Raw genomic sequence first — 27675 nt, forward strand, 5'->3', positions numbered from 1 at the left:
TAATTGAGATGCATGTGTTTTTCTTTTGAAAGGTCATTGATTAACTTTTCTCGTTATCTCTGCGTGTGGTCACCTTTGCTATTGCTATTCAGAGCTGAAAAAAGTGAAAGTGAAGTTGCTCAGTTGTCCCACTCTTTGCGACCCCATGGACTGTAACCCACCAGGCTCCTCCATCCATGGAATTTTCTAGGCAAGAGTACTGGAGTGGGTTGCCATTTCCTTCTCCAGTTCAGAGACAGGACAATGAATTCTGAGACCTTTTTTCACCAATCCTAAAACACACTATGTCCCTTGATTCTCATGAGCCCAAAGAAAGCTTTATTTGTTCATTTCATACTGGTGTTCACACAGCTTGGTGACAAGAAAAATGAACAGAAAAAATGAATGGAATTAGAAAAACAATATAAGTAATCTTTACTGATAATGATTTATTTGTTTAATAAATAACTCTCTCTGCTAAATGACCTTCTAGGATACTAACCCACTATTTTAGCTTATCAATCAAGTTTCTTTGATATCATCCAAGGTCCTTATGGGCACCTAAAGGAAACAAAGATGAGAGGAAGAACCTTTGTGTCAATGGCAGGCACCACCTAGTGGCAGCAGGTGATGAAACCTCATGTTGGCATGATGTCTCCAGCAAGAATGAAGATGAAAGGTTTTCAATAGGTGGTTCAGACATTCCTGGTCTTGAAGAAGCATGGTTCTCTTCGATTCTAAAGCAAGAAGGTTGTACCTAGAAAAATAATACAACTAATGGACCCCAAGATGATTATTCAAAGAATTAGGCTACAAATCTGACCTGCAGGTAGAATTATGGCCACAAAAGTTTTCTCAGTCTTTGTGTAACTTTGTATAGTCACACCTCTTTATAAAGACCTCAGTGTTGTTGTTTTTTTTTTCCACTTAAAGACCTCTGTATTTAAGTTTCCTCATTATAAAATCAAAGAGAGTGATGGCTCGTCACTGAATATTATCTATAAAGGATTTTGTTCAACAAATAGCAAAGCCCATAAATATAACTATTATTTCAGGGTTTTTATTATACTACTTTACAAGAGAAAAAAGGATAAAAGATATCAATGAATGCTTATCCCTGAGTTCCACAAAATTGCAACATTCATACACATCTTATTTGGGGCCCTAAACAAAAGGAGACAGTATAGATTACAAACTTCAAAGAATGATCAGTAATGTTTTTCATTACAGCTTCTTTTTAAATATATGGCTCATTAGTAAACGTCTGACAAAAATCTTGCCATATAGAATAGGTATCTTTCTTTGTGCTAGTATTTTGACTTATAGTCATTTCGTTATTAAATAATACTGCCATCGAATGATCATTGAAGTAGCCAACCTGGAATCGGTTTCATTAACCATTTCAGGATATAAGAGTAAGGAGAGAGAAAATCACCTGTCTCTCCATCCTGGGACTAGCCAGGGATGAAACTGAAGATATAGACAAAGAGAGAAAGACAAAGAGATCACTTAGAAACTTCATTTTCGTTTCACTCACACTCTAGAAATTACATATTCAGTCTGGCAAATTCCTGAATAAATTCAGCCAACCTTAATTTACAATCTATATTTCCTCCTTTGATTCCAAATTTAAAAATAACTGTAGTCCCTTTTTATGAGGAGTAAAGAAAGGTAAACACTGTTTTTGTAAGCTGTCAGCATGGCATGAGCTAGGGAAAAGAATTTTATTTGGTTAAACGTGTCATAAGTTGCTTCACAGCTTAAACTGCTAAACTCTCAACCATATCCAACTGTAATTTTAAAAACACGTACCTAACATCAAATATTAAGAAAGGTTCTAACATCTAAAAACAGAAGCCCATCTCCCTTCATGTCGAGGAAGACAAGTTATTCAGCCTTTCTAGACTTCAGTTCCCTCAGTAATAAAATCAAGGAGCTTGAGATAATCACTCAAAAAAACAATATTTCAACAGGATACTAGAATATTTTCTTTTAATAAAATTTGAATATGTTTGTGATAGAGAAACATGCAAATATTTCAGAAATAGCATTGATACACTTATTATGAATGCTCTGTTTAATAACCTTAAGCCAGAGTTTCAGCCTCTTTCCCCTACAGGAATTCTCCTGTATACATCAGCCTAACAACGGGACACAGGCCTCTCTGTTTGAAAAGGAAAAGGGAAAATTAAATTGAGCTACTAAGCCACGGAAAACTACACCCTCTATGATTAAAAAGATTAGTCTGGTTTTAAGTAAGATAGTAGAGAATTACATCAGACTTCTCTACCAAAACCAACTCCCAGGGCCCTTGGACTCTGCTAATCAGTGTTTGTGTGTGTGTGTGTGTGTGTGTGTGTGTCCCACCAGCCACGTCCCAGACACAGACAGGTACTTGTTCCTCTGTATCCTGCTGGCCTCTCACCTCCTGGAGGATGAATAAGCCCAGATGGCAGCTGCTTGCTCTAAAGTTGCTCTTCCTTTTCTCCTGTGGACTGAATCACATGGACATAGCTGTTGCACTGCGTGAAGACAGGTTTTCTACAGATTAACCAACCACTGGGTCAAACTGGTCCATGACCATTCTCTCCCCAGACCAGGCCTATCCTGAGACTACAATACACCCATCCTTTTGCAAATAACCAAACAGCTGATACTTCCAGTACACATCTGCCAGACTGATCTCTTTACAGGAAACACAGCAAGATAGTAATTTGAGTGTTAAAAACTCCTTATCCTGAGGGAGGAAACATTCTGAGCAAATCTGCCCTTTATGACTTTTCAATTTCCCCTTGCTGACCAGAAGGGGTTCACTTCCACACAGAACATGAAGGTCATCTGTTCAGCATACAAATATTTATGACAAACCTACTATGTGTCAAGGACTCTTCGAGGTGATGGGTCCCTGAAGCAAGCAAAGTTCCAGTTTCGTGGAGCTTACAAGTGAACAAATAAATTAACAAGATAATCTCCATTTCCTTGGAATGCAAAATGCTGTGAAGCAGGAAATGGTACAAATAGGGTGACCAACCATCCCAGGGGTAACCCTGATATTCCTGTGTCATGGCAATAGCACTCTCCTTCATTCTCAAGAGATATTGGTCAGAAGTTATAGACTCACCCTCGCTCCAAAGGAAATAAAACACAGTGAGAGGCTAGGGAGAATCATTTGCAAGTGGGTGTCAGAGACGGCCTCTTTTGCTTCGTGATGTTTGAGCACACAGATCTGAATGACAAGATGAATACGTATTAAAATTTTAAAGGCAGCTTGACAGGACAAGCAGCATTTGACACAAAGTCTTACACATAGTAGGAACTCAATAATTATTTATTGAATGATCAATCACATCCATTTTTGTAGAGCATTAAAAAAAGAGAGCCTTGCTCAACCAGAATACATTTCTATTAAGGCAGATTCAGGCTCCACAAATTTCTTAAAACATCACTTTTCCTAATCTATAACTTGTGAATCAAATCTACATATCTATTGCATGTACATAAACCAAAATCACCACAGATGGTGACTGCAGCCATGAAATTAAAAGACACTTACTCCTTGGAAGGAAAGTTATGACCAACCTAGATAGCATATTCAAAAGCAGAGACATTACTTTGCCAACAAAGGTTTGTCTAGTCAAGGCTATGGTTTTTCCTGTGGTCATGTATGGATGTGAGAGTTGGACTGTGAAGAAGGCTGAGCGCCGAAGAATTGATGCTTTTGAACTGTGGTGTTGGAGAAAACTCTTGAGAGTCCCTTGGACTGCAAGGAGATCCAACCAGTCCATTCTGAAAGAGATCAGCCCTGGGTATTCTTTGGAAGGAATGATGCTAAAGCTGAAACTCCAGTACTTTGGCCACCTCATGTGAAGAATTGACTCATTGGAAAAGATTCTGATGCTGGGAGGGATTGAGGGCAGGAGGAGAAGGGGACGACAGAGGATGAGATGGCTGGATGGCATCACTGACTCGATGGACGTGAGTCTCAGTGAACTCCGGGAGTTGGTGATGGACAGGGAGGCCTGGCGTGCTGCGATTCATGGGGTTGCAAAGAGTCGGACACAACTGAGTGACTGAACTGAACTGAACTGAACTGAAAATATCTCTGGAAGGACAGGATATAAAAGCAACTAAAAGCAGTATTTACCTCCAGGAAAGAGAACTAGGTGATTGTGGGGTAGGCATGGGGAAAAAGACTTTTCACTATAACCCTTGCAAGTTTTTAAATTTTGAGCCATTGTAGATCAATGACTTATTTTTTAACTTAAGCTTGAATAAAATATATAAATAATTTCATTTTCCTGCCTATAGCTATTTTCCATACAAGTAATATATAATGACATATTATTGTAAAATATAATTCACAAGAAACCCTTCTGATAGACAGTAAGATTAATCTCTTTACAAGCTATGAAATAGTGGCTACTGTGACGCCAGCGACAGTGCTGGAATGTCTGAACCCTTTCACAGTTACTGGATGCTATTCAGTGCTGACGGGGTTTGCTCACTGCCCACCTGGGCTTCATTCAAATTGGTGTCATGGAGTGAGAAGATCTTACAATATTGCTGCTTTTCTTGCACCTAGGCAAATAAAAATACTGTACAAAGTTTTCAAATAACATTTTATTGGGCTTCTTGCTGTACTTTTGCTTATAGCTGCTTGCTTTTCAAAAATGAAAATCTGTTGCTTTTTTGTCTGTTATGATAGTAACAGTTTTATTATTTAAAAAAGTTGTGCAACAGAGACAAATTAGATGGAATGGCATGAGAAATACCCTCCTTCAGAGATGACTGCTAATATTTTGGCATATTTTCCTTTTTCATACATAATTAATGTCTGAGGTTTCAAGTTGATTGATTATAGTGTATTTTTTTTTAAATGATGTGGTCATCAAGGCTAACTTTAAATCAAGATGATCTGTTTTGACATTAAACACAAGCTTAACAAATACAGCTAGAAAAAAGGGAGTATGGGGCCTGAATTTGGCTCCATCTTTCTAAACCCAGTTGATAGTCGTTACACACTTATATCATCACAGTTCCAGAATTGCCTTCTCCTTATGAAAATTTATATGAAATATGCTCTCTATTGACAGTTTCTGTTACCTGGCAATGAAAATATTGATAGCCCCACTAATAACACTAATACTGTTAATAGCCAAGACCTACATAGTCATTACCATGTTCCAGGGACTGTTCTAATTACTAAGTGAACTCACCTAATCTTCATAATAACCCTATTACTCACTCATAGAATTATCACTCCTATTATGGAAAGAAGCAATGTGAATACCAGAACTCCATACATTTTCTTACACATCACCTCTGTTTCAGATTTCCTCAAAATTGGTGGAAGTTTGGAGTTGGGGGTTGGTCTTGCTCTGTGAACTTAAACATCTGATCCAGAGGTTTGGCTAATTGTTGGAGAAATCCATACAATGTGATACTTAAATTACATCTACTGCTCCAGTTTCAATCGAACCTGACAGAGCACATGTACAGTGATGTAAACACCTGTGTATACTTTCTGAAAACTCAGTTATCCAAAACCAGAATTTGGGGAAGTTCAAGCACTAGAGTTTGGGGTTTTCTGGGGGGTTTTTTTTGTTTGTTTGTTTGTTTGTTTTTTACCGTGGCTGCTTTTAAGTCACAACATTTAAAATGAGATTTTTGGGGGGCTGTTTTCTTTTAACTTCAATCACATGTATGTGCTTTCTAGCCACAATCATTCCTATAGGGCATAAAATAGACATACAACAACATGTGTTTGAAGGCCATTGAAAGCTTTCCATGAACTCGTAACACTATGGTAGTTGTTCCATTCCCTCCTTAACTTTTTAATTTTTCATATTGAAATAAGTGGTAGAAGAAAATATTTCTCTTGGTATCTTGGTATTGTCATTGTTATTTTAGTAAATACCAAATAGGCCCTGGCATGGGCTTCCTTGGTGGCTCAGTGGTAAAAAATCTGCCTGCCAATTCAGGAGATGTGGGTTCGATCCCTGGGTCGGGAAGATCCCATGGAGATGGAAATGGCAACCCACTCCAGTATTCTTGTCTGAAAAATCCCATGGACAGAGGAGCCTGGCAGGCTACAGTCCATGAGGTTGCAAAGAGTCAGACACGACGGAGGGACTAAGAGCACATACACTGGTAATAGCATCTTCATCTCCAAGTGAAATTTCAAGACTTTCATCTGTGTTTACCAAAAATGAACTTTTAATCCAGCATTACACAGAAATGGGTAAAAAAAAATGTCCTTCAGCATTTACTTGCTTAAATGTAAAGGTTAGTATTTAGCAAAAGTATTTAGTATTTAGCACAAATCATTCAGAAACGTCTATGCTAGCATCTATAATGGTAAAGCAGAAACTGAACGAAGGTAATTTTCAAATAATTAAAAGATAAATCCCTTCCCTTTCAATTTTCCATTTGAGTACTGTGATAACTTTGATTCAGGGAAAATAAATCACTAAATAAATAAGTCACTCCTTGGTACTCACATTTCTTCATAGATGCAGTGATGTGTTGGAACCAGTACCCTGGCATCCTGGTCCAAGGATGATATTAAAATAAACCCTAAAGAGGGCCAAAATGGAAGAAAGCGTGCTAGACAGCTCTTGCTGCTCCAGCCAGTGACCCTCAAATTCCATTACTGCTTCTTTGATTAAATTAAAATACAATAAGTATTGAGTACTTATTTAACACTTTGTCTATCCTGGCAAGAGTAAAAGACAGTCCATTTAGAGAAACAACTCTTCAAAAGTTTCTGCTGATGCTGCAGTTACTATTTGGAATAAAGAGCAGGGTAATCAAGTAGATGGAGGTGATTTTTCAGAGAATACAGAAGAAAATATGACATACTAGGTATAGTGGTGCCGTCCTAACAAACTGCTTTCATCATCTTGCTTTATCATAGACCACCAATCAAGCAGATGGAAGTAGTCCAGTGTAATGCTAAGATATTTTAAACAAATTCAGTGCTGTGTTCAATAACTAATGATAGCTACCATGTGTCAAAAACTTCCCAATCCTTGTGAGACAGGATAAAAATTATCCCGTTAAGGAAACAGAAGCTCAGAAACAAGTGCCAAAGTTGTGGAGCCAGAGTTCTGAAACTAGGCCTAAACTTCCACATTTTCTACTCTACCATGCTTCCTCAATCCCTCCCTAGGAGATACATGAAGGAAGTTAAGATTACATAATCTTTGGTGGGGAAAGTCCGGACTCCTTACAACCCACCCACCCCTTTTTTCAGTCTAAACTGCACATAATTAGGTTAATCTCCTAAAGCACTGTTTTATTAAGCTCCTGCCCTCCCTATGGGAAATAGATGGGGAATCGGTGGAAACAGTGTCAGATTTTATTTTGGGGGGCTCCAAAATCACTGCAGATGGTGATTGCAGCCATGAAATTAAAAGATGCTTACTCCTTGAAAGGAAAGTTATGACCAACCTAGATAGCATATTCAAAAGCAGAGACATTACTTTGCCAACAAAGGTTCGTCTAGTCAAGGCTATGGTTTTTCCAGTGGTCATGTATGGATGTGAGAATTGGACTGTGAAGAAAGCTGAGCACCGAAGAATTGATGCTTATGAACTGTGGTGTTGGAGAAGACTCTTGAGAGTCCCTTGGACTGCAAGGAGATCCAACCAGTCTATCCTAAAGGAGATCAGTCCTGGGTGTTCTTTGAAAGGAATGATGCTAAAGCTGAAATTCCAATACTTTGGCCACCTCATGCGAAGAGTTGACTCATCAGAAAAGACCCTGATGTTGGGAGGGATTGGGGGCAGGAGGAGAAGGGGACGACAGAGGATGAGATGGCTGGATGGCATCACTGACTCGATGGACATGAGTTTGGGTAAACTCCAGGAGTTGGTGATGGACAGGGAGGCCTGGCGTGCTGTGATTCATGGGGTCTCAAAGAGTTGGACACGACTGAGTGACTGAACTGAACTGCCCTCCCTAAACAACACTTTCAAAGCTCTTTATCACCTACTGAATAAAGTCCAAATTATTTGGCTTAGTGACCTTGCTTGACCAGGTTTCAGCCAGCTGTATTTGCTACTGACCCCATACATAGTTTGATGTATGGGACATCTCACCATTTCCTAAACATGCATTTCATTTTCTTGGTCCTGTTTACTAGCTGGGACCAATTTATTTTACCAGGAATGACTTTCTTTCCTCCACTTCCATCTCCAACTATTGAAAGCCTTTTTATTTTTAAATGTCCAGTTAAAGTGCTGGGCTTCCCTGGTGGCTCAGCAGTAAAGAATCGACCTGCCAATGCACTAGATGAGGGTTCAATCCCTGGGTCAGGAAGATCTCCTGGAGGAGGAACGGCCACCCACTCCAGTATTCTTGCCCCAAAAATCCCATGGACAGAGGACCCCCGCGGGCTGCACTCCATGGGGTCACAAAGAGTCAGACACAATTTATCAACTAAACAATAATAACAAATGACAGTGCTACCTGATCCCTATTATCTTCTCTGATTAGTTCAGTACAAAAGAACTCTTTCTTTTCTGTATGGATAGCTTTTAGGTTGTGCCACTTACGTCTCAATGTAATGAGGCTTTCAGTGTATGTTCTTCGTTTCCCCCACAAAATTGTAGGTTCTGTGAGAGTAGGAGATGGATGTTATACATTTTTACATTCTCCTCTAGTACAATCCCATGAATATAGGATGCTCTCACTAAAAACTGAATGAATAAATAAAGAATGAATAAATGAAGCTTAAGCTGAATTAATGACAACTACAACTTCAAATATAGTAAGATCCCACTTGAAAGACTGGATTGAACTCAGAAAGCACTTGTGAGTTTTTACTTTTCTGTGGCTGTTAATTTAAAAATCATCTTTTGTGTTCAGTCATGGGCTTTAGTAAAATATGGATATGTTTTCATGAGAAATTAGGCTTAAACTATGATTTCTCCTTGTTTTAAACAATCTTGCATTTATTTTTCAAAAAAGTATTTTTGGAATGGCTTTTATGTACAAGATCCAATGAAATACTAAAGAAATGGGTGAGCAAGACAGACCAGGCAATTGTCTTCAAGGAGCTTAAATTCTAGTTGGGAAGAAAGGCAATAAACGAGTAAGCAAATGTATGAAATAATTTATATTACAGAAATTAATATGATGGTAAACAAGAGAGTAATAAGATAGAGTACTTTGGCTGGTCAGAAAAGACTTGAGGAGGTAACAGCTGACTTTTAAGAGTCAGCTATGTGGAAAACTGTGAGGAAAACAGAGAAGACAACAAGTTCAAAGGCTTTTGGGGGTTGAGGGTTGGTACAGGAGCAAAGGGAGGTATGCAATGAGATGTGGGGAAGGCAGGAGCCAGATATTACAGTTTCATAGAAAGAAATTAATATCATATTCTAAGAGCAATCATAAACTACCAAAGACTTACAAAAGAGGGTATCACATGATCAAATTTAGGATTTGGAAAATGTGTTCTTAATACTAAATGACTCATTAGAAAAAACCCTGATGCTTCTACTGAAAAATAAAAAACGAAAAAAGAAAAAACCCTGATGCTGGGAAGGATTGAAGGCAAGATGAGAAGGGGACAACAGAGGACAAGATGATTGGATGGCATCACCGACTCAATGGACATGAGCTTGAGCAAGCTTCAGGAGATGGTGAAGGACCGGGAGGTCTGGCATGCTGCAGTCCATGGGGTGGCAAAGAGTCAGACACGACTTGAGTGACTGAACAACAACGATACTAAATGGAGATGGATTAGAAAGGAACTGATGGTTTGCATTAGGGAGAAAGTACTAAAGATTGGGAGAAGTGGGTGGATTTCAGAGGCACTTTAGGGGTAAAACTAAGTGGACTTGGTAGATTAGATTGAAGAATTGGAAGGATAAGAAAAATCAAGAATGACTCCTAAGTTTTTGACTAAGAAACTGTGCTATTTCCTAATACCCAATGAAGACCAAATTTGGAGAAGACCAAAATCACTGTTTTGATTTAGGAAGAAGAAATAGAACACTGTTTTGAATGTAGTAGGTTTGAGATGACTTTTAGACATCCAATTCTTATAAATATCACATCATAAAAATGTTAACATTTCACTGAATACTTATATTTGCTCAATTGTGTATCCCCTTTTTTTGGCCAGTGTGGCAGAGCTTATTTCCCAAAGAGGGTCTCGGTAATGTTGCCAAGAAACTGAGTCACTTCTAACATTCAACACCTCCCTTTGCTCAAATGCATGCAGAAGATGTTTCTACTCTAAAGGTTAGATGGTGGCACTTGTTCAATTAAAAGAAATAAAAGACTCTTGCCTTTTCTGAAAAAAAAAAGGGGGGGCAGTCTATTCAGCTAATGTTTTTTCATCCATTTTTCTAATTAGAGGATAATTACCTTACAATATTGTGATAGTTTTTGCCATACATCACATGAATCGGCATTAGGTATGCATATGTCCTGTTCTCCCTCCTGAACCCCTCTCCCACCTCCGTCTCCATCCCAGCCCTCTAGGTTGTCACAGAGCACTGGCTTTGGGCTCCTTGTGTTATACATTGAACTCCCACTGGCTGTTTTACACACAGTAATATATATGTTTCAATGCTATTCTCTCATATCAACCCACTCCTTCCTTCCCCTACTGTGTCCAAATTGTCTGTGTCCTCTGCTGCCCTGCAAGTAGGATCGTCAGTACTATCTTTCTAGATTCCATATACATGTGTTAATATACGATATTTGTATTTTTCTTTCTGACTTACTTCACTGTGTATAATAGGCTCTAGGTTCATCCACCTCATTAGAACTGACTCAAATGGGTTCCTTTTTACATTCACCTAATGTTTGAAATACCATATTGGTTGAGTTTTTTGGCTTTTATGTTGGCTTGAGAGTCTTAAAATATACATACTTTACTAAAAGTTTACTCTTGGAGAAAGCTTTTAAAAAATCCCCATTCCCACATTCTCATCTCCAGTGTAACCTTGTGTGTGTGCTCAGTCACTCAGTCACGTCCAACTCTGCGACCCCATGAACTGTAGCCTGCTAGACTTCTCTGTCCATGGGATTTTCCAGGCAGTAATACTGGAGTGGGTTGCCATGCCTTCCTCCAGGGGATCTTCCCAACCCAGGGACTGAACCCAGGTCTCTCACATTGCAGGTGGAATCTTTACTGTCTGAGCCACCAAGGAAGCCCAAGAATATTGGAGTAGACTATCCCTTTTCCAGGGGATCTTCCCAATCCAGGAATCGAACTGGAGTCTCCTGCATTGCAGGCAGATTCTTCACCAGCTGAGCTACCAGGAAAACCCAATATAACCTTACCACTCCCATGTAAATAGGCAGGGTCTATCCTAAATGAGACCTGTCCTGGGTGTTCATTAGAAGGACTGATACTGAGGCTGAAACTACAATACTTTGGCCACCTCATGCGAAGAGTTGACTCATTGGAAAAGACCCTGATGCTCGGAGGGATTGAGGGCAGGAGGAGAAGGGGACGACAGAGGATGAGATGGCTGGATGGCATCACCGACTCGATGCACATGAGTTTAGGTAAACTCCAGGAGTTGGTGATGGACAGGGAGGCCTGGCGTGCTGTGATTCGTGGGGTCGCAAAGAGTCAGGCACGACTGAGCGGTGTATCTGAACTGAACTGAACTCTCCTCTCCTGGAATCTGGATGGTCTTGGGACTGCTTTGATCAACAGAATACAGTGAAAGTGAAGCTGTATGCTTTTGAGGCTGGGTCATAAGAGATGATGCAGTTATCACTTTGTTTGCTAAAACAGTCATGCTGGGAGCCTTGAGCTGCCACATAAGAAATCCAACTGTCCTAAGGCTAACATGCTTGGCCCCAAGCCAAACAACTTGAAGCGCCATATGAAGAGGCCAGCTATGGGCAGTCCAGTTGATAGTTCTAGCCTTTTCAGCACAGGCCCGATTCATAGGAGTGAAAGTGAAAGTGAAGTTGCTCAGTCATGTCCAACTCTTTGCGACCCCATGGACTGTAGCCTACCAGGCTCCTCTGTCCTTGGGATTTTCCAGGCAATAATATTGGAGTGGATTGCCATTTCCTTCTCCAGGGGATCTTCCCGACCCAGGGATCGAACCCGGGTCTCCTGCATCATAGGAGTGAAGGGGCCTCCAAATGATTCCAGCCCCAAGTCATTGAATCACCCCTCAGCCCTCGAATTTTCTCAGCTAAAATCCTAGACACTGTGGAGCAGAGACAAGCAATCTTGCTGTTCCTTGGCCTGACCCACAGAACCTGTGAGCATAATAAAATGATTATTGTAAGCTAGTAAATGTTGGGGTATTTCATTAAGCAGCAGTAATATCCAGGTCAGCCTGTTAATCAAACATTCAGGGACTAAATACATACAAGCTATAATCCTACAAGATGCTGCTTGTACAGTTAAATACTACATTCTGAGAGGAGCATGCAGTTCTCAAAGTTCTGAAACTGTCATTTTACCTCTTCAAATAAAGGTATGAGTGGTGACTATGGGACAGACAAAGAATCAAGTTCAGACGTAAACTTGGCACTTAATTCTTGGTAAAATTAAGTTTGGGAGTAAAGCATATTCAATTTTGATAAAAGCTCAAGTCAAATGAGGCCATATTTTAAAGCCCTGATGCACATATCCACATTTCAAATCTTGTGACTTCCCTCTATTTCATAAGCAGTTTTTCTACAGCTATTGCTAGGTTCACATGAGTAGAGCTACCATTAGAATAGACTGCTGATAGACATAATTCCTGTATGACAGATGGTTAGGGGCTTGGAACACAAAGTTGTTTTGTTTTCAGAAACAACCTTCTACATTTTTTTTTTCTTTTCCTAATAATCAATGTTTTATCTTCACCTTTCTTTCAGAAAGTATGAAACAGGAGAATTTGGCCTTGGAGAGTAGGATTTTTTGTTTTGTTTTGTTTTGTTTTGTTTTTTTGGCTGTGCCTTGCAGGATGCAGGATCTTAATTCCCCCGCCAGGGATCGAACCTGTGTCCCTGCACTGGGCATGTGGAGTCTTAACCTCTGGACCACCACGGAAGTCCCAACAATATTTTTTTTTTTTTTCAAAATAATACCTCGATTTAAAAACTGTCTTAAAACAATGTACTGAATTTTAAAAGTGAATTGTCTTCCTAGGAATTAGTGCCTGCTATCCTATGAGTGAATAAAGTCAATTTGTTGTACCTCAACAACAATCAGAAATATTTGGTGAGTGGTCACTTTCATATGAGTGACTATAGCAAGCACTAACAATAAATTACATTGCTGAGATAGAAGTTATTTTAGCTGATCTTGGATCATATTTAACTCCTTAGTGAGCCAGTAGGTTTTGATTGATGTGACTCTTGCAGATCCATAATCAATATGAAAGTTTTAGTCTTTTACGGGTAAAATAAACTGAACTCAAGGCCCTTGACCCTACTCCCTGCCTTACTATTGTGCCGTATGGATAATACCAGTATTGGTACTCTAGCAGGAGTGTTAAGATTCAGGAAACCAGTAAAAAATTGTAACTATGTGTGTTTATGTATCTTTTTTCATTTCTTTTCAAAGAAAGAAACTGACATACTCAATATTTAGAGCCTTAGAATGTCCTGGCTTCCATATGGAAGTTTTTATTTTGAAAATTGTGGGGTCATGTCATTTTTTTGAATGATGTGCTCTAACAGCTTCAAAACAAATATCTGTTTTCCAAACAGTTTAAATTTATGGGCTTGTTATATTTCATCAATGTACACTCAGTAAGAAATAGGATAAGAAATTATTTTAAACCAGGGGTCATCAAACTTTTTCTGTATAGATAGTAAATGAGTTTGGCTTTGACAGCCATACGTTATGTCTCAACTACTCTTAACTCTGCCACTGTTGTGAGAAATCAGCTGTGGGTAATATGCTAATGAATGGTTGTGGCCAGACTTACCCACACTTTGGCAACCCCTTGTTAAAACTAAAGGCAGACTGCATTAATAAAATATACTGGAATGTAAGGGCTTCCCGGGTGGTGCAGTGGTAAAGAATCATCTGCCAATGAAGGAGACGCAAGAATTGCGGGTTCAATCCCTGGCTTGGGAAGATCCTTTGGAGGAGGAAATGGCAACCCACTCCAGTATTCTTGCCTGGAAAATTCCGTGGACAGAAAAGGGCAATAGTCCATGAGGTCGAAAACAGTTGGACATGACCAAGCACACACACACACACACACAGACACACACACACACACACACACACTAGAATGTAAACATGTTTATTTATGAAAAGATCTACCTTTGAAGTCTTGTTAGTATGTCTTTATACCTCTTGTTTTGTTTTATTGCAGACTCTACCATGCCACTTCACTTGGCCTACCTTCACAGTTGCAGCAGACTGAGTCAATCATATTGCATCAATGATTGGAATGCCACAAAACTACTCTGAGACACCACTGCAGAAAGAAACAGATTGAAAGACTACATCTAGCATTTTAGAGCTGGAGAGAGGTGTGAAAGTACTAGTTCAAAATATTTAGCAGAGCATCCTGTTACCTTGTGTAGGTTCATCTAGATTTAAAATGATCGCTAATGTGGGGTGAATTCCTCAGAGCTACTAAAAGCACATCCAGTGAAGTGGACATTCCCATGTCACTTAAATTAGACAACCTAATAAAACTAGAATAACAAACACAAAGCCCACACCCTAACCATTCTCACGATTAAGCAAAAGTCAAAGAAAATGGTAGATTAATAGATTAACTTTCTAAAGTATTTATATTCCTCTGGTCAACCTAGCTTAATTTTTCCCCCCAGTTTGAGTTACTAATCACTTCCACAAAAGTCATCTCCCTTCTACCTGTATGACTCTGATTTCTAGCTCCGTGACCCCTAATCTCTGCCAAATATTGAATCATTACTGATAAAGAAGCACAGAACAATTTTAGGAACATTGTATTAGTTGAAAAATAATGTTACCAAAAGTAATAACAATAAAATCAGGAGAAATAAAGGAGGTGAAAAAATAAACGGAGCTGAAATATCAAATAAATATGTCTAATGAATCCTTGAGTGTCTTGTCTTCCTAATCTTACATAAAGAAATTTTGACCATAGATGGTAGTCTTAAGTAATTATTTTTCTTTTCCACAGTCTTTCCAAGTTTTGAACCAAAATGTGGCACAGTGGTGAGATGCTCTTTCTTAGTAATAATCTTTAGTTCTTTCTTGAGTGAATCCACTAATCTACTTTACCCTGTGCTCTACAATCATTAATGATTCACAACCATTCTTGTGAACTACGACTCTGTTTAAAAGATAAAGATGAAAAAAAAAAAAAAAAAAAAAGATAAAGATGAGATCAGGGCAAGGTTAGCCGGGACAGAACACAGGTGTTCCACCACTTAGCCTTGAACTGAGACCACTAAAACCTTGGAATTACCTGATTAACAACCAGGCACTTACCTGAAAGTTTTGGTATCAAGTGGGATGTAACTGTCCTAATCCTTACGTTGATAGGACGATCTGGCTATGAAGATTTGCTTTGTAACAGGAGTAAAAGAGGAAAGAGCATGAGCTTTGGAGTCTGACCAATCTGGGGTTGAGGCTTCACTCTACTGTTTATTCTAGGAGTGCTTGCGTGCTAAGTTGCTTCAGAGCCCAGCTCTTTGCGACCCCATGGAATGTAGCCCTCCAGGCTCCTCTATGCATGGAGTTTTCCAGGCAAGAATACTGGAGTGGATTGCTGTTCCCTTCTCCAGGGGATCTTCCTGACCCAGGAAGAGACAGGGATCAAACCCATGTCTCTTATGTCTCCTGCATTGGTAGGTGGGTTCTTTACCACTAGCGCCACCTGGGAAGCCCTCTACTATCATGGTGGTGGTCAGTTCTCAGTCAGGTGGTAAAGGTGGGGGTACTACTGGTAATTCAGTAATCATGCGAAGAAAAGACAATTATAGTGCCAAAATAATATTAAACAGCCCTCTTGGTCCATCAAACATATTGAATGCCTCAATCCATATTCTATCTTCAACCGAGTGAGCAAGAATATTATCTCTTTAAAGTGATATTGAAAAAAAAAAAAAAGTGATATTGATTGATGTAAGGCCACTGCTTGGCATGGAAATAAGCACTGGAATAGTCTTCACTATTAAATTCATCCTCTTATTTCCTATGGAATTGCAAACCTCACTGTAATCCTACACTCAATTAGTAGATTGGGGTGGGAGTAAGGTCAGAAGAGGAGAGAAATAGATGCCTTTCTACACATTTTTATTTCTTTCTTAAACTCTGAGAACAGAATTAAACTCTGAGAGTAGACAGTATTCTTTCCCATTGTATCATGGTTTCTTTCTTTCATGTCTTAAAAAGTACTTATAAAGATATTCTAACCCAAGTGGTTCCCAACCTTTGGGCACCAGGGACCATTTTCATAGAAGAAAATTTTTCCAGACAGAGGGTGGCGGGGTGATGGGGGAATGAGGGGGTGGGTGGAGGGTTGCAAGGGGTGAGGAATGGTTTGCTGATGATTCAAGCTCATTACACTTATTTTGCACTTTATTTCTATTATTATTACATCAGCTCCACCTCAGATCATCAGGCATTAGATCCCAGAGGCTGCAGACCCCTGACCTAACACAATGTTAGACCTAGAGTCTATAACTGTCTTTTATCACCTGCCATGCTTCTAGTTGATTTTGCTCTTCACTCTGAATTTTGTTTTGAATTCTGTTCACTCAACAATTTATACAGTGTATGTGTCAAATACTATGCTCAGTATTGGGAATAAACAACAGCTAACAAGATGTGGCAATGGCAACCCACTCCAGTACTCTTGCCTGGACAATCCCATGGATGGAGGAGCCTGGTGGGCTGCAGTCCATGGGGTCTAGGAGTCGGACACGACTAAGCAACTTCACTTTCACTTTTATGCGTTGGAGAAGGAAATGGCAAGCCACTCCAGTGTTCTTGCCTGGAGAATCCCAGGGACGGGCGAGCCTGGTGGGCTGCTGTCTCTGGGGTCACACAGAGTCGGACATGACTGAAGTGACTTAGCAGCAGCAGCAGCAACAAGATGTGACACAGTGCTTGTTCTCATGGTGCTTACTGTAGAGTTCCCACGGAAAAGAGATACTAAATAAATATACAAATAAGCAATTTGCTAATTACAGATAGGATCAGACAACAGTCCTCATAGAGAGTGAATAGATGGAGATTTGCTCTAGGAAGTCTGGTGAGCTATGGCCTCTATACCTCCTGGGATAGCAACTGAAGATAGCTTTCCTGTCTCCACATTCCACGCTGCTGACCTCATCCCCGCAGTAAAACCCAACAATGGGAGATGGATGAGGATGCCCAGGTAGGGCAATAAATGTTCCTGTAGAGTAGGTTAATGAAATAATCACATTGCCACATGATACCTTTTCTCACCCTATAACACTGTACTTGCCTTCAGGGAAATCACACAAATTGTTTATTTAAGACACACTGAGAAGCTTATTTGTTTTGTGGAGGAGAACTCAGGGTGATGTTTCCATCAGAACTCTGTGACTCTCTCATGTTTCCAGCTTCATAAAGGAAAATCTAGTTGGAAACACTGAAGTCTCTTCTCCTTCTGCCCCCTGATAAATACAACCCCCTCCCCACCCCACTCAGGCACACAGCCCTAATCAGTACTGCAGAAGTATGGTTTCTTTGCAATTTTCTGCAGTCCTAGGATTTTTATATTTATCTGGAGATAAATACTACTGAAAGTACTGCTTCTCTAAAATATAGGTCTTCCTCCAGAGTTCATCAAAGTCTCGTTTTTAACATCTACCCAGTATATGAAAGAAGAGTGTTACTATAAGGAAACAATTAGTCAAAGCCCTTTTTTCCCTAATTATTAGGATTGTAGTTGCATTGTTTTTACTTTTCAAATGTGGTTAAAAGATATATTCCAAGCCACCAATACTGTGTTGCTAGTCTGGATATTTTTGTCAAACTGTCTTCATTTATGTACTTTCCTTAGACGAAGGTTGTTTGGGTTTTCTGTTTTTTTCATAGGTCCCTTCTTTTTTCTCTGCTTCTTTTACCTCATCCTTCATCTATGCTGTCTTCCATCTTATGATACTCAAGATATCACATTCCCTTCCCTCTGCCCACATCCTCCCCCTAGTTTCAAGCTTCTTCTCATTATATAAGCTGTTTTCTGAATATGTAAGGTGAATGTTCCTTTGCTTCCTATTAAATAGCCATAAAGTGGATTCCACATGAGAAAAGCTCAATATATAACAGAATTACAATTTTGTCAAGCACCAAAAAAATGGCATCGAGTAAAATTTGACATTTATAATGGCTGTCCCTGTGTTCTTGGGGGGGAAAAATAGGGTGAGAGTTAACACTTACCTGGACATATGTATAAGATAAAACAACAGGAATTTGTTAAATTCTTTTCAAATAGAGATACCATCAAGGAAGAGGGAGCACTGGGTCATGATTGAGGCTAAACTCTAGAATCAAATTACATGGGTTTAAATCCTGGAACATTCATTACTACCTGCCTACCCTGGTCAGTGTTACCTAACAGCTCTGAGTTTCAGTTTCTGCATTAGTAAAAAGTATCTACTTCATCTAGTTGTTGTAAAGATTACATTAATTAAACAGATAGAGTGCTCAGAAGTTCTGGTACACAGGAAGCATTCAATAAATGTTAGCTATCGTATTATTACAATAGATTCCAAATTGTAGAAATCCCCATCTTTCTTTTTTGAATCCTAATACTATAGAAAATAAATGTATTGGAAAACTACCCAGATATTTTCAAGTGGCTTATTGATCATCATTTAGCAGTACAGGAGAGTCCTATATATTTTCTCATTATATAGAAATAACAATATAACTCTACTCACACACACACTTTGTATATATTTCTCTTCTATAATTAAAATTACATCTAATTTTGTCCTTTTTTATTATACATTTATACTTCTAATAAACTACACGTGCATGCACGCTCAGTCGCTCAGTTGTTTCTGACTCTTTGAGACCCATGGACTGTAGCCCACCAGACTCCTCTGCCCATGGAATTTTCCAGGCAAACATACTGGAGTTGCCATTTCCTTCTCCAGGGGATCTTCCTGACCCAGGGATGGAACCCGCATCTCTTGTGTCCCTTGGATTGGCAGGTGGATTCTTTACCACTAGGCCATGAGGGAATCCCAAAACTATACATGAGGTACTGTGAAATTCGCCCAGGTGTTTTCCTGGGTTAAAACACTGGACTTTTAAGATCTCCCAGGCAAAAATACTGGAACATGTTACTTCAGGGCTCCATTTTCCAATTCACATCAGATTCCCCATTAGATTCTTTCAATCTGAGACTCACACAAGCTAACTCATCTCTTGCTGGCCCGCCCACACTTTACCCACACTCTCCTCTGCGCTGACCCAGAACACCCTGGGTGGCAAAAAAGAGATGGAGTTCCAGTAGAATCCCCAGAATCAGGTCCGAGAAGAAATCTGAATCCATATTGACAGAAGTGCCTGCCAACACCAAATACCCTTCTCCATTTCAGCCTCTCTTTTTTCAGCACACTGCTGCAGGGCAAAAGGGACTTACGGAAATGATATTTGAAGGGGTGGTGCTTTGCCATTCCAAGTAAATAGCTGTGAAAAAGGTCACCATGGAAACCATCACTTGAATTTGGGTGTATTTAAAACCTCAACTCAGCATTTAAAATCTATAGTTTGCCTTTGAGAAACACCGCTGGTTTTTCAGAAACCTTTGGGTAAGTGGGAGCAGGGGATCAGAGGTGTTGATTAGTCTGTTTATTTAGCTAATAAAACTAAACTGCTTTTTTAGGCACAGTAGTTGGTTTCTTTGCCAGTGTAAGCAGAAAATTGGATTCATTATGTTTAGACATGCCCTTTCATTCAGGTCACAGTTGTATATTCATAAATCCCTCTATCATATTTAATATCTATTCAGATACCATGTGGCTGCATGTTTATATTAATCCTTCCTAAAAAAAGAGACATAGTCGAGGATGTGTTTGCCTGGCATTCCAATTTTTTAATTGGGTCTTTTCCCATAAACCTTGGTTGTTGTTTATAGTTTCATTCTCTTATAAACTCCATGGTAATCAGGGAAAGAAAATTTTTCATGACATTCATTGTTCATCATTCCATAGTCTGAAAATTGCATTAAAATTGGAAAAAAAAAATGGCTCTAAGTCAGAGGGTGCCAGTTTTCCTGTTATATAAGGTTTCCTGGTTGGTCCTGTTTTCCTCTTCCCACCATTCCTCCTTGCCAGAGACATCAGCAAGCAAGGAAGGTGGTCAGTGTTTCTCCATATCTCCCTTCTGTGGGGCTTCTCTCATAAAAATCTTACAAGTGTAGAGTAAAAGCCCAAAAGGCAGTTGCAAAAGGCAAATTGAGGTACACATAATCCAAAGATTAGCAAGTCTCTGAATAATCAAAAATTAGTCAAAAATTGTGTACTGAGTTAATGTAATTAGAACATCACATTTCATTTCAAACTGTCTAATTTCAGAGCTTTGAATTTTTACATTGACTTCTATAACATATGCAAAAGTAGTAAATGCACAATCATTAAAATATTGCTTATGCTGGGACTTCCCTAGTGGCCCAGTGATTAAGAATCTGCCTTGCGCTGCAGAGGAACATGGGCTCAATCCCTGGTTGAAGAACTAAGATCCCACATGCCATGGAGAAATTAAGCCCACACACCACAACTAAGACCTGATGTAGCCAAATAAATACATAAATAAATAAATATTTTTAAAATATTGCTTATGCTAATTTTTTGCCTTTTTGTATGAAAAATGCTGTGAAAGTGCTGCACTCACTATGCCAGCAAATTTGGAAAACTCAGCATTGGCCACAGGACTAGAAAAGGTCAGTTTTCATTCCAATCCCAAAGAAAGGCAATGCCAAAGAATGCTCAAATTACTGTACAATTGCACTCCTTTCACATGCTAGTAAAGTAATGCTCAAAATTCTCCAAGCCAGGCTTTAGCAATACATGAACCGTGAACTTCCAGATGTTCAAGCTGGCTTTAGAAAAGGCAGAGGAACCAGAGATCAAATTGCCAACATCTGCTGGATCATCAAAAAAGCAAGAGAGTTCCAGAAAAACATCTATTTCTGCTTTCTTGACTATGCCAAAGCCTTTGACTGTGTGGATCACAATAAACTGTGGAAAATTCTGAAAGAGATAGGAATACCAGACCACCTGACCTGCCTCTTGAGAAACCTATATGCAGGTCAGGAAGCAACAGTTAGAACTGGACATGGAACAACAGACTGGTTCCAAAGAGGAAAAGGAGTACATCAAGGCTGTATATTGTCACCCTGCTTATTTAACTTCTATGCAGAGTACATCATGAGAAACGCTGGGCTGGAAGAAGCACAAGCTGAAATCAAGATTGCCGGGAGAAATATCAATAACCTCAGATATGCAGATGACATCACCCTTATGGGAGAAAGTGAAGAGGAACACAAAAGCCTCTTGATGAAAGTGAAAGAGGAAAGTGAAAAAGTTGGCTTAAAGCTCAACATTCAGAAAACTAAGATCATGGCATCTGGTCCCATCACTTCATGGCAAATAGATGGGGAAACAGTGGAAACAGTGTCAGACTATTTTTTTGGGCTCCAAAATCACTGCAGATGGTGACTGCAGCCATGAAATTAAAAGACACTTACTCCTTGGAAGGCAAGTTATGACCAACCTAGATAGCATATTCAAAAACAGAGACATTTTTGCCAACAAAGGTCTGTCTAGTCAAGGCTATGGTTTTTCCATGGTCATGTATGGATGTGAGAGTTGGACTGTGAAGAAAACTGAGCACCCAAGAGCTGATGCTTTTGAACTGTGGTGTTGGAGAAGACTCTTGAGAGTCCCTTGGACTGCAAGGAGATCCAACCAGTCCATTCTGAAGGAGGTCAGTCCTGGGTATTCTTTGGAAGGAATGATGCTAAAGCTGAAACTCCAGTACTTTGGCCACCTCATGCGAAGAGTTGACTCATTAGAAAAGACCCTGATGCTGGGAGGGATTGGGGGCAGGAAGAGAAGTGGATGACAGAGGATGAGATGGCTGGATGGCATCACTGACTCGATGGACGTGAGTTTGAGTGAACTCCAGGAGTTGGTGATGGACAGGGAGGCCTGGCATGCTGCAATTCATGGGGTCACAAAGAGTCGGACACGACTGAGCAACTGAACTGACTGACGCAAAATCTAGCAATTCCATTTAAAAATAAACATTCTAATGACAATCTTAATTCGTATCATGTGAAAAGGTGTTTTCCAATTACCAGTTTGATATTGCTACAAACACATCAATACATATACTACTAACATGTATTACTTTTACATCATTAAAAGTTGTATTATTCTATACTCTTGATTTCTAATGGTATGGCAGCATTAAACATACTATTAATTTGGATTGTCATTAGGGTCTAATCATTTATATTACTACTCTAACTTTCTTTACCTTTAATAGTGTTTTAGCCATAGACATATAGTCAACTTTACTTGAAGAATTCTTACAGGTATCAGTTGAACATCACAATTCAGGTTAGCAGACCTTCCATAATTGCAGGTTGGAGTGTGAGGTACTTACATCTACAGATTAAGGAATAGATAATTAACAATCTATGAGTAATACCACCATAATTATGCTATTTAGACAAATGCTGGGTAGGAATAGTCTTTTTTCAAACGAAGCATTTTCTTTATGACATTCCATTCTAAATCTCAATTTAGAATAACTAATAAAAATGATTATAAATTGCTTCACAAAAATAAAACTGCTAAGCATGAGCTGAATAAGTACTATTAATTAAAACTGTTAAGGGTTTGAAGCAAAAAAAAAAAATATTGCCTCAGCATTACTAAAATGAGGCCAAAAACTACTGCTGATGAAAAGCAAGAAATCCATAGGAGAGTACTAGAGTTAACAAAGATGGCTTCACTATAAAATAAACCTTGTGTTGTTTCAAAGGTTGTTATTTTTTGATAAAGTATTTTTAATATCAGCTGCCTATAGAATCACTCTATGTGTGCTTGCTTGGACATAAACCAGCTTCTCTCAAGGTGTAATTTTATTGTTTTTATATGAATATATTTGGTCATATCAGAGTCACTTGTGATGAAAGCCCTACAATTTTTACTTGCAAGGCTGAGAGCGTAGTCTGGTCAAAGACCATAAAACATACCCCAAAATGTCATATATACATGAGGTGTGCAGAAAGTGAAAATTCATCAGTGTAGTGAAATTTTGTTAAGGTTATAAAAAAAAAAAAAAATTAATCTCACCCAACTGTGGTCAGGTGTCAAGAGTCCTTCCTGAGGTTGACCAGAATCTCTGACCGACACGCAAGCAGAACAGGCTGTTAGGAAACCGAACTCACTTCCCTCCACCACGGCTTCCATGGCAGCACTTTGTGGAATTATATGCCACAGGACTGGCCTGTCTACACCGTGCATCATCCTTCCCACAAGTCCAAAAATGGGCTCTTATGGATAGTAACAAAAAAATATAATAAGGAAGGATAGACCGAGCTCCTTTTTATTAAATTAGTGTGTGAAAAGCCAGCAGAGCTCATGTGTATTCTTGTAAATTCTGTACCAACTGCTCTATAAAGAATCATGACGTGCAAAGTTTATGCATATATATAACCAAGAAATGCAAATAAATGTTTCCAATACCTGCAACACCAAATGCACTTAAAAAAATCACTTATTTTTACCTTAATTTATGTATTTAGAATGCCTCCAATTAAATGGATAATTCTGGTAAACTCATACAGAGAAACATAGCAGAAATATTTTCATGTGATGGAGCTTCCCCTTAATTACAGCTGCCAGCTTCATAGCTTTGGACTGGCTTCAAGATGGGGACAATGATGTTTATTCTTTCCTTGGTTCTTTAATAATTAAATTCTCTCTTTGTTCAGTCCAAAGTGGAGAGATACTTTAAGTCAAATTCCATTCAGCAGAAACTAGTGTTATTCCCAGATAGAAGTACCTGAAATCCTGCAAAAGGATTCCCGTCTACCAAACTCAAATATAGAGTTGCTGTGCATCAGAACTGGAAGGATTTATGAGATGTCATGTGGGTTGGTGGCTTTCAAACTTTTTCAACCATACACACACAGAACAGTGTCACAAAATAATAAGTACCCCGACCCTATGAAAGGCACTCAGAATTTCTATTCTATTTTCAAATGTTCATTGTCACCGAATAAATTGATTTTGTGACCCATTAGTGGGTTTCACGGAGAAGGCGATGGCACCTCACTCCAGTACTCTTGCCTGGAAAATCCCATGGATGGAGGAGCCTGGTGGGCTGCAGTCCATGGGGTCGCTAAGAGTCGGCGACTGAGCGACTTCACTTTCACTTTTCACTTTCATGCATTAGAGAAGGAAATGGCAACCTACTGCAGTGTTCTTGCCTGGAGAATCCCAGGGATGGGGGAGCCTGGTGGGCTGCCGTCTATGGGTCGCACAGAGTCAGACACGACTGAAGTGACTTAGCAGCAGTGGGTTTCAACCCATAGTTTAAAAATTTTGGCCATACTCCAGCCTTTGGCAGTTTATATGAATGAGATAAATTATAGATGAAATTCAATTGTTTTCATTTTAAAAATGATACAAAAATGGACTTATATATCAATCTTTTCCATAGTATGGATCATCCAATTTTCCTTCACAAATATAAGAAATAATAAATGATTGATTATTTCTAACTACTCTTCCTTTAATTGGCATAGATTTTCTTTTTTTTCCCCTAGTTTCTTCTTAATCTATAATATGTACCAATATGACTTTTGTCCTCCTGTGTTCTCTAACGTATCTTAGCATTTTTACTTTACCTCAGAGTGTCAGTGCTTACAATATTTATTATTCTCTTGCTGTTTTCCCTTTAACCAAGTCCGATATACATTTTCATAATGCTTTTCTAATTCTATGAACCCCAACTCTGAACACTCACCCACTCTTTGTGGATTGTACACTGGCCTTTCAATAGGAGAATTCTTTCCTATACCCTCTCTTGTACAAACATCTTTTCTTCATTCCTCTAAAATGTGTCAATAAATTAAAAGTTCAGGCTATTTTACTTCTTTACTTTTTCACTTTTTAGGCTTTCTAATTTCTTTTTAAAATTTCAGCATTTTAGTTTCATATTTTAAGTGTCTAATAGCCAGATCGAAGTCTACATGTGGCTAGTGTCTACTGTATTGGACAGAGCAGGGTATCCCCATCTCCCCACAACTAGGAATGAAATAAAATCATGTGAGAACAATTTGAGGCATGGACATTCAAGCAGCAAAATTATTTTTTAATTGAAGGATAATTGCTTTACAGAATTCTGTTGTTTTCTGTCAAACCTCAGCATGAATCAGCCATAGGTATACATATATCCCCTCCCTTTTGAACCTCCCTCCCATCTCTCTCCCCATCTCACTCCTCTAGGTTGATACAGAGCCCCTATTTGAGTTTCCTGAGCCATACAGCAAATTCCCGTTGGCCATCTATTTTACATATGGTAATGTAAGTTTCCACGTTACTCTTTCCATACATGTCACCCTCTCCTCCCCCTCTCCATGTCCATAAGTCTCTCCTCTATGTCTGTTTCTCCATTGCCAAGCAGCAAAATACTTCTCCACCACACCTGAACCACAGCATTGCTCTTCTTCTACCGTCACCCCCTACATTCCTTTAGACTTAGGAGAAGACAGAAGAAAAACATAAGAAGAAAAATGAGAAGAGCTGATGGAAAAGGCGTGGTCAACTAAAGCCAAAGTGTGGTCCCAGAGTCCTTGCCAGCCTGAAGGGCAAAACAAGCTGCCGAAGGGGGTGTTCAGATTGCCCCTCCCCCCCGACAAAGCATCCCTGCCTGCCCTCCTGCTATTCCCATCTCTGCACTTATTTAAAGAGTCACTAGTGGAAAGCAGTTGATGTGATAAGGCAAAGGATTTTATTTTTTAAATCATCTTTTCTGCTAGTCCTGCTGGATGGCAGGACTTTCACAGCATTTTGCAAATTGAATTTACCTTTCCATTTAGGTAACACATGTAACTGAATTTTCCTTTGCCTTTTGTGGACTAAAAAAAGTCCTATGTATTTACTGGCTCAGTCCTCTGCCTGCACATGAGGGAATCGGGGTGTTTATATACCACTATTTCTAGCTAAAACTAAACCTTGGTTCCCAGAGGAAGGCAATTTGCAGAGCATCTCCATTTATGAGAAGGGCATCTGTTTTCTCAGCCACATCTTACATGTGGCTCTTGGTTCTCCCCAGAACCTAGTGGCTACTTCCCCCTCCGCTCTCAGCCAAACCCAAGTTTGGTTTCTCAGTTCCCAGACACTCTCTGTTTCCCTAGGCAACATCACTGTGTACAGAAACTCAGTGCTTGGACGCTTCTAGGATTGTCAGGGCTCAGCGTTTATTTCTATAATGATACTCAAAACTAACGACGCATTTTCTTTTTCAAGCACAAAATTGAAGGGATACTGAAGCATAAAAAAACGGTCTTATGAACATATACTATATGTAACTGTTTATAAGCAGGTAATATAAAAATGTAATATATTTCACACTTCAATTTATGAACAATTAAATTAAGCCAGATGGCTAATTGGATTTATGGGCTCCATTTGATGAATCAAAAAATAATGCCATCTTTGAAAGCAGGCCAGGAAAGCGCTGGCCCCCTCTGCATTTTCATAGTGATAGGAAGAGAAAAGCCATTAGTTAACAGCAAATCTCATCCAAACCTATCAGCAGAATTGACAAAACAACTTCCAAGTTAAGCTTCAGAAGGTTAATGAGAACACTGCCCGTCTCCCACCCCCATCCATTTGGATCACAGAACCTGACAGGTGATTGGGGCTTAATAAACATTTGTTGAACAAATAAATAATGAGAAACAGAATAGAAACTCTCCATACCTATGAGTGGGCTTCCCAGATGGCACTAGTGGTAAAGAACCTGCCTGTCAATACCAGAAAGACATGAGATTTGGGTTCAATCCCTGGGCTGGGAAGATCCCCTGAAGGAAGGCATGGCAACCCACTCCACTATTCTTGCCTGGAGAATCCCCATGGACAGAGGAGCCTGGAGGGCTAGAGTCCGTGGGGTCGCAAAGAGTCAAACATGACTGAGGTGACTTAGCATGCACGCATGTGCCTACGAGTAGTTACAGAACTTCAGACTCACACCTTAAAGAAGTTTAGAGGTCTCCTCTCTAGTGTGATCCAGTAGCTGAAGGAATTTAATGCTCTCACAGCCGCTGCTTTCCTTGCTAGGAAAAAAAAAAAAAAAGCTATGTCTTATTAACATGTCCTTTCTGAACCAATGCCCTGAAGTCATATCAGAAGAGAGCCCAGAAAAAGACTATCATTTGGAGGACAGAACTTGCATGTAACTTTTTTCTTAGTGTGGAATTAGTCCATTTTTAGTCCTTTAGTTTTAAACTCATAATAGTAATAGTAAAGAGTGCCTCCATGCCATCTTCTAAAGAATTAATAGTGAGAAAAGTCAACAACAAAAGTGTTACCATTCTGATTACACTCACTGAGCTTATGGTACATCTTGCTTCAATCACTTTCTTCTATCCCAGCTTTGAGTTGAGGCTATTTCTACCGAGGACCTCAGGAGATTTATTCCTCAAGAGGGTCTCAAGACCCTATTTCCTTTTAGACTGACCTGAGACTCATTTCACAGGGTCC

The 27675-nt window shown here is 39.3% G+C and overlaps 1 long non-coding RNA gene across 4 annotated transcripts; it reads right to left on the reverse strand.

Annotated features, from left to right (window-relative positions):
* Nucleotides 1-408: 408 nt before the first annotated feature.
* On the reverse strand, nt 409-27675 carry LOC147370504 (uncharacterized). 4 transcript variants are annotated; one of them, XR_015165329.1, is made up of 5 exons: nt 27522-27675; nt 27166-27248; nt 3101-3205; nt 2405-2474; nt 409-736 (listed from the first exon to the last, which is right to left on the reverse strand). It is a non-coding gene; the product is annotated as an uncharacterized LOC147370504 (long non-coding RNA). The 4 variants fall into 4 exon arrangements; XR_015165328.1 differs by having other exon boundaries at nt 2405-2501; XR_015165330.1 differs by lacking the exons at nt 27166-27248; nt 27522-27675 and adding an exon at nt 15398-15534.

Source organism: Bos grunniens, chromosome 6 (genome assembly GCF_055505025.1).
Source record: "Bos grunniens cultivar Pamir isolate PY7600 chromosome 6, Bosgru_T2T1.0, whole genome shotgun sequence".
In the NCBI taxonomy this organism is placed as follows: domain Eukaryota; kingdom Metazoa; phylum Chordata; class Mammalia; order Artiodactyla; family Bovidae; genus Bos; species Bos grunniens.